The sequence below is a fragment of the Canis lupus genome, chromosome 3 (genome assembly GCF_048164855.1).
Source record: "Canis lupus baileyi chromosome 3, mCanLup2.hap1, whole genome shotgun sequence".
NCBI lineage: Eukaryota > Metazoa > Chordata > Mammalia > Carnivora > Canidae > Canis > Canis lupus.
In genome coordinates this window covers 66695309-66705584 of record NC_132840.1, presented here as the reverse complement: position 1 = coordinate 66705584, position 10276 = coordinate 66695309, and the positions used below count along the sequence as shown (strand labels likewise).

General features: G+C 39.4%; 1 long non-coding RNA gene across 1 annotated transcript; it reads right to left on the bottom strand.

Moving 5' to 3' along the window:
- Positions 1-303: 303 nt before the first annotated feature.
- Positions 304-6433, bottom strand: LOC140630927 (uncharacterized). Its single transcript, XR_012028613.1, has 2 exons — positions 6297-6433; positions 304-2005 (listed from the first exon to the last, which is right to left on the bottom strand). It is a non-coding gene; the product is annotated as an uncharacterized lncRNA (long non-coding RNA).
- Between the last annotated feature and the right edge of the window lie 3843 nt (positions 6434-10276).

Here is a 10276-nt window from a genome sequence, read left to right as displayed (position 1 = left end):
TATAGGCAAAATAAAACAGTATTGTCTAGGGAGTGTAGTCCCTATCTTACTTGATTGATAAGACTATGAATAAAAGCAAAGAAATTATTATAAAAAACGAAAAAGTATTGATACCTTCTACAACATGGATGAACCTTGAAAGCATGCTAAGTTGAAGAAGCATGAAAACAAAAGGCCATGTTGCGCATGATTCCATTTATATGAAATGTCCAGAACAGGCAAAAGTATAGGTAGAGAAAATAGATTCATACTACCTGGTGCTAGGGTAAAGGGGAATGAGGAGTGAATGCTGATAGTCTAGGGTTTCTTGGTGAGGTATTGAAAATACTCTAAAATTAGATTGTGGTGATGGTTGTACAACTCTCTGAATATAGAAAAAGGCCACTGAATTTTATACTTAAAAAGCATGGATGTGGGATCCCTGGGTGGCACAGCGGTTTGGCGCCTGCCTTTGGCCCAGGGCGTGATCCTGGAGACCCGGGATCGAATCCTGCATCGGGCTCCCGGTGCATGGAGCCTGCTTCTCCCTCTGCCTGTGTCTCTGCCTCTCTCTCTCTCTCTCTGTGACTATCATGAATAAATAAAATCTTTAAAAAAAAATAACCATTTAAAAAAAAAAAAAAGCATGGATGTTATGTGAAGTATATCTCAATAAAGCTATTATATAAAAAAAGAGGGGGGTGAAGTTTTCTAATTATTTCTCCCAGAGGGCTCCTTGGTTCTTACGCAAATTTGCTCACTCCCTAGAGTCTTGGGGGACAGACTTTGCTAACTTAATAAGAAAGTTTGCCCTCTTACCCATTATAATTTGTAACTGAATAATTTAAAGGCAGTGTTCAAGGTTTCTTCCCAAGGTAATATATCTTTACTAATGCAGAAAAGTGGCTAACAACTTTCGAAAGGCAATTTTTCTCACTCAAATGCAAACAACAAAACATGAGTTCCCTCTCACTGAGTATTCCTGATGTATATGTTTATAGTGGTGAATGGAACCTAATGGAACTGAACCCCCTAAACTGCGATCCTCTGATATCCATCCTTAAACTCAATTCCTGGGCCCTAGGGACCTTCTTCATTCTATCTCTGATGTTACTGTGTCTCTCGGAATTTAGTTCCTCTTAAAACACTTGACCCTAAAATAGAAAGTCCTTTTAAAGATAGTTTGTAGTTTGTGTGTTTTTCCAGAAAGACTGGTTATCTGGTTCACATGTGCAGTTTTCTGTAGTTAGATATGAAGTCCTATCTGTTCTCCCCCCATAAGCACCACAGGGGGATTTCTGCTAACACTGAACTATAATACCTGGACTGGAGGCACTTAAATAATGCTTCAAATATTTGTTGAGTGACTGCTATGCTGTATGCCAGGCACCATGGCTGGTGCTGGGAATACAGTGATATATCCAATTCCATCTTGTTCATGCCTTCATTAGGCTTGCAGTCTCACTGAAGGGTCCAGTGGAGATTTTTGGCTTTTAGGGTAAAGACTTCTGTCTTCTATTCCCTCTTCCATCCCAGTTCCCTGATCAGGGTGTTGTGTGTTACCCTAATTCTCAGGTTGGTCTTCACTGGCAATTCCCATGTTCTTGCCTTTTTTGGACCCTTTTCATGACATAAAAATTAAACTCGACCAATACCTAAGTATGTTAAGAGTCCTGTTGGATGATGGTTCATTTAATAAGCTAGTAATCTTAGTAAATTTTGTCTTTAATCCTTCTTATATAAAATGATTTGTCATAAAGAGATCAGTAATATAAAGTCTAAGGCAGGAACATTGGAGTTGCTACTTAGAGACACAGAGGATATTTTAGTGTCCTCCTAATCACACCATTGTTGAAAGATAAAACAGTAACAATCATAACCACTCATAATTTCTTCTCTATAGTGCAGAAATACTTTCATGGACATGACATCACCCTGTGAGATAGGCAGTTATTTTTCCCATCAGAATGTCAGCTTGATGAGAAAAAGGATGTTTATGTCTTGCTCACTGTTGTATTTTCAGCATCTAGAACAGAAACACATATTGGTACTCAATGAATATTTGCCAGATGCAGGAATGAAGGAATGAAAGAACGAGCATACAATTTATAGAAAAAATAATTGAGATTCAGACAAAATAACAAGCTCAAAGTTGAATGGCTAATGCAGCTTAAACACCCACCACCACCCCCAAAAATAACTTGTGAAAGGACACAAAAATAGTTTTCCAGAGAATATAGTCAAAGGTATATTAAAAACTGTTGTCTCATTAGTCATCAAAAAATACATATTAAAAACAGACTTGCTTTATCACCCAGATCCACTTTAGTGAGTGTTCCATATGTACTTGAAAAGCACTTGGATTTTTCAGTTGTTGAATATAATGTTCTATAAATAAAAATTAGAACAAGTTGGTTGATACTGTTGTTCAAATCTTCCATATCATTACTAGTTTACTCATAATGTACTAAGAGAGGAACACTGAAATATCCAACTACAATTATGGATTTGTCTATTTTCTCCAGTCCATCTATTTTTATTTTACATATTTTGGAGCTTTGTTATTAGGTGCACACACTTTTAGTATTTTTATGTATTCCTGATGAGTTGGCACTTTTATCATTATGAAATATATCTCTTTATCTTGTATCCCTTACTTTGAAGAATACTTTTTTTTATATTATTACAGTCACATCAATTTGCATGGTATTTTTTCCTTTTTCTTTTTTACTTTTAATATGTCTTTATGTTTAAAGTATATCTCTTATAAATGCCAAATAGTGAAGTCTTGCTTTTTTTAATCCCATAATCTCTGCCTTTTAATCAGAGTGTTTAATCCATTAGTATTTAAGTGGGTTGAATAGTGTCCCCACAAAATTCATGTCCACCTAGAACCTCAGAATGTGACCTTATTTGGAAATTGTGACTTTGCAGATGATAGTGAAGATGAAATCATTCCAAATCAGAATAGACCCTAAGTCCAATGACTGGTATCCTTATAAGAAAAGGAGAGGACATGCAGAGACACAGAGAGAAGACTGTGAAGAGATGAGAGTGATGCAGAAACAAGCTGAGGAATCACCAGAAGCTGGGAGAGACACGTAGGATAGCTTCTCCCTCAGAGTCCTCTGAACAAGCCAATGCTGCCCAGCACCTTTATTTTGTACTTCTGGCCACCTGAACTGTGAGAGAGTACATTTTTCTTGTTTTAGGTCACTTAATTTGTGGTCCTTTGTTATGGTAGGGCTAATAAACTAATACAACATTTATTATAATTACTGATATAATCGTGTTTGGGTCTGCCATCTTGGTTTTTGTTTGTTTCCCATCTGTTCTTTATTTCTTTTTCCTCCTTTCTGTCTTTTAATTTTTTAATTAATATAATCTTTTTTTTGTATTCCATTTCCTCTATTGGTTTTTACCTATATCTCTTTGCTGTATTTAAGTGATTGATGTAGGGAATACAATATTGTTTCTTATCACAGTCTACCCAGAATTAATCTACCATTTCATACATGATGACTAAATCTTACAATATTATATTATCAGTAAATCCCGTCATATCTTTTGTGCATCCAGTTTCTGCAATTTTCTGTCCCCCAAGATTCCCATTTTATCTTCCCATTTTCTTTTCCCATCTTTCACAGTACCAGAAGATCTCATGGAAAGGCCAGGTTTTGTGTAATCTGACAGACTCAGGCATATCTGTCAATGTTGGAATTTTCAATGAAGCCCCTGAGAATTTCTTTATGAGTTAATTGGTTCAGAGAAGAGTATAATTTTGTAGCGGCATCACCAACACTCAGATCAGGGTGAGCCAGGAATGACTGGATGAAATGGTCAAACAAGGAACAGAAAGGAAGGTATGAGTGGGCTAGTTGGGGGAGGTGGTGTGATGGTGTGAGCTAAGGCTGAGGACCAGTGAGGCTGAGGTCACAGGGTCTCATGGGCCTCTCTCATAAGGAGCTTGGATTTTATCCTGATTGAGATTTTTAAACCCACAAATGGAAATTAAGCCGGGAGGGGTAACATGACATGATTATTGTTTTAAAGGTTCACTGGCTGAGCTCTGAATAGCCTGGCATGTAAGAGAGTAAGGATGGCAACAGAGAAGCCAGTCAAGAGCTATTGCCATGATCCAAGAAGAGCTGATGGGGAAGACTGATTTCTCTGAACTTCCCTGAAAGCCTCTTTTAAAGCTCCATTTCTCTGAATCAGTGCATGTAGTTCATAAGGGAGCAGTCTCAGACCGTGAGATGAAAGAGGAAATGGTCTGTTTGCACCACAGCTGCAGAGCCAGCTGTCAGATGTAATAAATTGCCTTTACCTGAAGAGCAGAAGGGAAGTGGTCAGATGGAAGCAGAGATTAGCTACTTAGAAAGGTTGGTTCCCTCCTCCCTGTAACCCCCTCCAATTGACTTGGGCACAGTTAACATGGATGAGGCCAACTATTATGGCTGCCTATTGGTTGCTTTGGCAGTAGCTCATTCCAGCTTTTCTAAAGTTAAGGAAATCCTCTTCCAAGTTGGAAAGCAATCCTTGAAGTAGTTGGCTAAGATGCAAACCGTTATCAAGGCACTGGAAAAACTTTTCATGTGCATTTGAAGGAAAATCCTGCCTCTTTGAAGGTTAGCTGACCTTGTGGATGTCAAAGCAGGTAACACCAGGCAGTTCCCTTTCAGGAACCCTTTTCAGGGGCCACTCTCATGGGTAGAAGCTGAGGGGCTGAGAGAAGTGAGGAATGAATACCGCTTTCTGTCCACCCACGAAGATTAGTAATCTGGGATCAGTAGTAATCTGGCAGAAATTGTCCCACCGTTAACCACTTGCAGACCCTACTCCCGCAGTATGAGTAGCAGACCTGATCTGTACCCCCGGACTGCTCCCCTAAGTCCCAGAACAGAGGCATGGAGAGGATGCCTCCTGCCATCAGGGGTGGGTGGAGCCCATGCTCTGCTGCTTGCAGATTTAGGAGGCCCTTCATTATGGTTTATCCACACAAGAGCCTCTACTTCACTTCCCTTGCCCCTTGTTGCCAAAAACAAAAATTAATTTGACCAAGATTTTCTTCCTCAAGAATATTTCTCTAAATGCAGCTTGAGTTCAAACACTAGACAGTGGATCTCAAATCTGGCTACACTTGATATTATAAAATATTATAAATATTATATAATATTATAAAAACACTGATGCATTTAACCCTCCACAGACTAACTCAGAATCAACAGAGAAGGGGCCCAAGCATCAGTATTTTATACAGCTTCCCAAGGGGGTCTGATGTGCAGCCAAGCTTGCAAACCACTTCCCAAGGAGACTGTGTCTTGGTTGGGATGAGTGAGGGCAAAGTTCTGGCAAAAATACTGGACCAGGGACAATCCCTGGATTAGAAGTGGGCAAGGACAGGCAGTGGGCCAAAAATCAGCAGCAAAATCAACTGGAGCCTGATTTTTCCCTACAGGAAACATACATGGCTTTGCTCTTTGCTCTGCTACTGACTTCTTTTTGGCAAAGTTTTTATAGAAATGCAAGTCTGAGGAATCATTGGGTTCTATGCTTGAAAGTCCTCACAGGGAGCAGAGCTGGGCCAATGTCCTCATGGACCAGCAGGCTCTGGAAAGTGTGCACAGGGAGCAGGGCAGAGGGAAATGGGATATCCCCATGGCCCCGCCATGTTCCCTAAATTCCACCAGCCTAGAGAGCAGGGGCCCCTAGTGTCACAGTAGTTTCACATCATATCTGGATTTTAGAGGTGGTATGACCTCAGTAGTCATGTGGCTAGTTATTCTAAAACATGGCTACACACTAAATAATTTAAAAGGCCAGAAAAGAGGGGGAAAAAAATCTCTAATTCAGACCTAGACCAGTTGACACAAAAACTCTTGCCCAAGAACTATGATTTTGGAAAGTATCCCCAGGTGATTCTAATGTGCAGTAAGAGTTGAGAACCACTTCTAGACTCAATCTCTCACTGTACAAATGTGAAAACCACAGCCCACGGAAGAGACAGTAAAAGGCATTAGATCCATATATGAACCATTTTGGAACCAAGAAACCAGATCAAATCCTCATCATACACTCTACACCAAAATAAACTCCAGCATTTTCAATGTAAGAAACTCAGTCCTTAAAAAAGAAAAATAGAAAAAAGGTGTATGTAAATATTCATCTGTTCAAAAATTTATAAAGAAATGCTTGACTACACTAGTCAAGAAAGAAAATGTGAATTCAAGTAACATCAAGACGCCCTTTTTCATATAATACATGGAAAAGATTTTTTAAAGATGAATGCCAATGGTGTGGGTAAGACAGGTACTCACACATTGTACTCTTCCTCTTTGGGAATTGTCAGCTCATGTCCTCTCGTATATTGCTGGAGGCAATATTCACTGTTAAGCCTTTTTAGAAGCGATTTGAAAATAACCACCAAAAACATATTCTAGTGAAAGAATGTTTGTTAGAATTCTCCAGAGGAACACAATTGATAGAATGTGTATTTATATATATCTCTATATTTATAGAATGTGTAATTTCTCTCCCTCTCTCTCTCTCTCTTATAGAGAGGCCATCTCTCTTAGAGAGAGAGAGAGAGAGAGAGAGATTTATCTTAAGGATTGACTCATACAATTATGGAAGCTGGCAACTCCAAAGTCTATGGAGTGGGCCAGCAGGCTGGAGACCCACAAAAGAGCCAATGCTGCAATTCAAGTTCAAGGGTCATCAGTGTGGAGACCCAGGAAAGAGCCAGGGGTTGCAATTCAAATCAGAAGCCATCTGCTGCAAAACTGCCTTGTTTGGGGAGGTCAGTCTTTTTTTCCTCCCTCCTCATTCAGGCCTTCAACTGATTGGGTGAGACCCACCCACATTATGGAGGACAGTCTGCTTTACTCAGCAACCAATCAATTTAAACATAAATCTTATGCAGAAACACTCCCACAGAATTATCCAGAAAAATGCTTGACCAAATATCTGGGCACTGGGGCCCAGACAAGCTGACACATAAAATTAACCATCACAAATACATTTTAGAACTAGATCAACCAGCATTTGAGTCCCAATTTTGCCACTTAATAGGTGTGTGATGCTCAAAGCCTTCCTTTATCTGTAAAATGAAAATAATAATAGAGATCTTGCAGGATTATGAGAGTGAAATTATCTAATGAATATAAAGTGCCTGGCACTTATTGCATTTTATTATCTACAGTCCTAGCATTCTCTTTTGGTATTCTATGCAAACAAAATAGCCTGAAATATGAAAAAGTTTTATCATTAAATGTGTTCATTATTGTACAATTCTTAATACTGAAAAAATACTGAAAAATAAGGGACACCTGGGTGGCTCAGCGGTTGAGCATCTGCCTTTGGCTCAGGGCATGATCCCAGGATCTGGGATCAAGTCCCACATCGGGCTCCTTGCGGGAAGCCCACTTTTCCCTCTGCCTGTGTCTCTGTGTCTCTCTCCCCACCCTCCTCCCCATGTCTCTGATGAATAAATAAATAAAATCTTAAAAAAAAAAAGTGAAAAATAGTAAACAACCTGAATGTCCAACCACAGAAGAATGGCTAACGAAACCACAGGAGAGAATACTAAATAACCATTAAAACTGATGGTTGCAAAGTATTTCCAACACTATAAAAAATACTAATGTAAAGTAATAAAAGCAGGACATAAGAGTCAGATACATCATATGTGCTCAACTATATAAAAAGGGCAATGAAATATTAAAATACTCCAAAATAATTGTTTTGTGATTTCTTCTTTCTTTCTGTATTTTCCAATTCCATGTGACTTCATGTTTAATAATCAGGCAAAATTAAAATAACTTTGTTTAAAAGCGTGCAGTTTCAGATTGCCCTTAGTGGAGACTTCTCATAGGTGAGGTGGCAGAATGGGGACCGGGAAAACCCTCTCCCCAGCCTGGACCTTCTCATCTAGCTGGACCCAAGCTGCCCACAAACAGACAGGGTAGGTGCCTCTCAGGCTGGTCACCAGTGTTCTTTGGAGGGTTTAGAGCCAGGCTGCCCCCATGGGAATGCTCCAAATATTTTTTTTTTTTTTTATCAGTTGGCTCCCTCAAAGAGTGAGGCTACATTTCCTAGCCTACAGCCTATATAATAGTAGCTCGATTTTCTTGATTTCTTGAGCAAAAGTGACTGGGTGCCCATGGGCATTAGGGTTGTTTCTAGTTCCCTAGCCTTGGAGGTGTACTTAGCAGACAGAAATTTGATAGCTAGAGTCCCTGGCAGAACTCGTGGACATGGGTTCATGGCCCCTGTTCCCCACCCACAGTGCTGAGGGTCTAATTAGTATGACGAAGAGAGGCATTCAGCTAAAATTACCAGCCCATCCAGATGACAAAGAACCCAGCACCCAAGAACTTAGATAACTCCTTGCATTGCCTCATCCTGTGAGTTCCATGTGATTGCGAAAACAAATTACTCACCCCAGAAAATCACAGCTTAAGTAAGAGAAAATCAGAAAGGAGAAAAGAGGAAGGTTGTGTTCTCCCTGCAATTAAATATGTATAACTAAACCATGAACTAGGATCAAAATTTTGTCAGCGTGACAAAAGTTAAATTTCTGTTCTGGATGGAAGACCAGGAAATTATCTGAGCTGCTTATTAATAATTTAATCATGGTCTCGGTGATTATCATCATGAATGAGCAATACCTTTTCCCATAGGCAGAGTCCTCAAGCCTAAGAGAACTATGGGAGTGGGCATCATGGTATAATTGGGTCTCCCCATTAGATGGTAGCAGAATAATTATCAGCAGTAGGCTGGATGGACATGCCACCATGCCAGTGGGGCATGGCAGTGAATGCTTCTGGCTCCAGGCACAATGGGAAAGCAAACATTTCCTTGGCATTTTCCATCTTCCCTACAGTGTCCTCTTCCCTCTTTCGCATATCTCTTCGCTTACCCTCTCCCTTCCCATTCTAACATATTCCTCCACCCAGGGTTGCCTGGCACTGCTTCCGGCTCAAGGTGTGGCTAGATAAGAGGTTAACTAATAAAAGTATATAATGTGCACATCGGGCCCCCCCCCCCACCCCGGGTATTCACTAGTAACTAGATTCTAGTTTAGATTCTCTAAAACAAAACAAAACTCTTTTTTTCTGTTATGAAAGATAACACTGTTAACATTTCAATGTAATTCCTTACATTCTTTAGTCTTTGCATGATTTTCATTTGGACTTTTGAGTATAGTTGAGATGACACTGCAGGAAGGGTTACGAAGCCTACTTTATTTTTATTAAATGAGCATTTTCCCCAAATTGTTCTAGACTCATAGGAAAGATCATTTTTAAAGGTACATGTAATATTCCATTGAGTGGGTCGACCATAGTTTATTTAACTCCTTCTTTGTTGTCATAATTCCTCTTAAGGAAAGAATTGTCTGAACTTAGAAAAATGATTTTAAATCCTAGAAGTAATAACAGCTAACATGCATTGAATAGTGACTAGATGCCAAGTATTCTTCTAAGTGTTCTGTATTTATTAACTCACATGACCCTCACAGCAAATTTGATAAGAAGAGTACCATTAACGTCACTGCTATTTTGCAGATACAAACAGTTGGATGTAGAGAAGATGAATAATCTGCTTAAGTTCCCAGCTAGGAAGCAGGAGAGTAGAGTTGGTGAATCCATGCACTCTGGTTCCAGAACTTGAGGTCTGAGCCTCCCATGAGTTGGATGACCAAGCCAAGGGCTTAGGTCTGAGCTGGAGTCACAGGTTCAGAGTTCAGCAATGAGGGGAGAGTGCTCAGAAATTCATGGTTGAAGCAAAAGAAAGCGGATGGGGAGAAAGAACAGAAGGTAGGGAGAAAAGAGTCAAAGAATGATGTAAGAAAGGCCAAGAGAAGATTCTCCAATTGTGGAGAACCCTAAAATAGGACTTTGGGGAACAAGAATGTCTACAGTGGGTTTTAACAACAGTTATAATGAGGGATAATTGATGTAAACTGTATATCCTTAAAATGTATCATTTGATAAGTTGAAACTGTCACCACAATCAAGATGGGGAACAGATCCATCACCCCCAAACTTTTGTCATGCCTTTCTATAATCTCTCATCACCTTAGGCAACCACAGATTTTCTTTCTATCACTATGGATTAGTTTGTATTTTCTAGAATTTCATATAAATGAAATCATACGGTACGTACTCTTTCTGTCTGGTGTCTTTCAGTGTCATTATTTTGAGATTCATTCACATTTTAATGCACATCAATAGTCATTTTTATTTCTGAGAAGTATTGCCTTGTATTGATATTTCAAAGTTCTTTATCATTCACT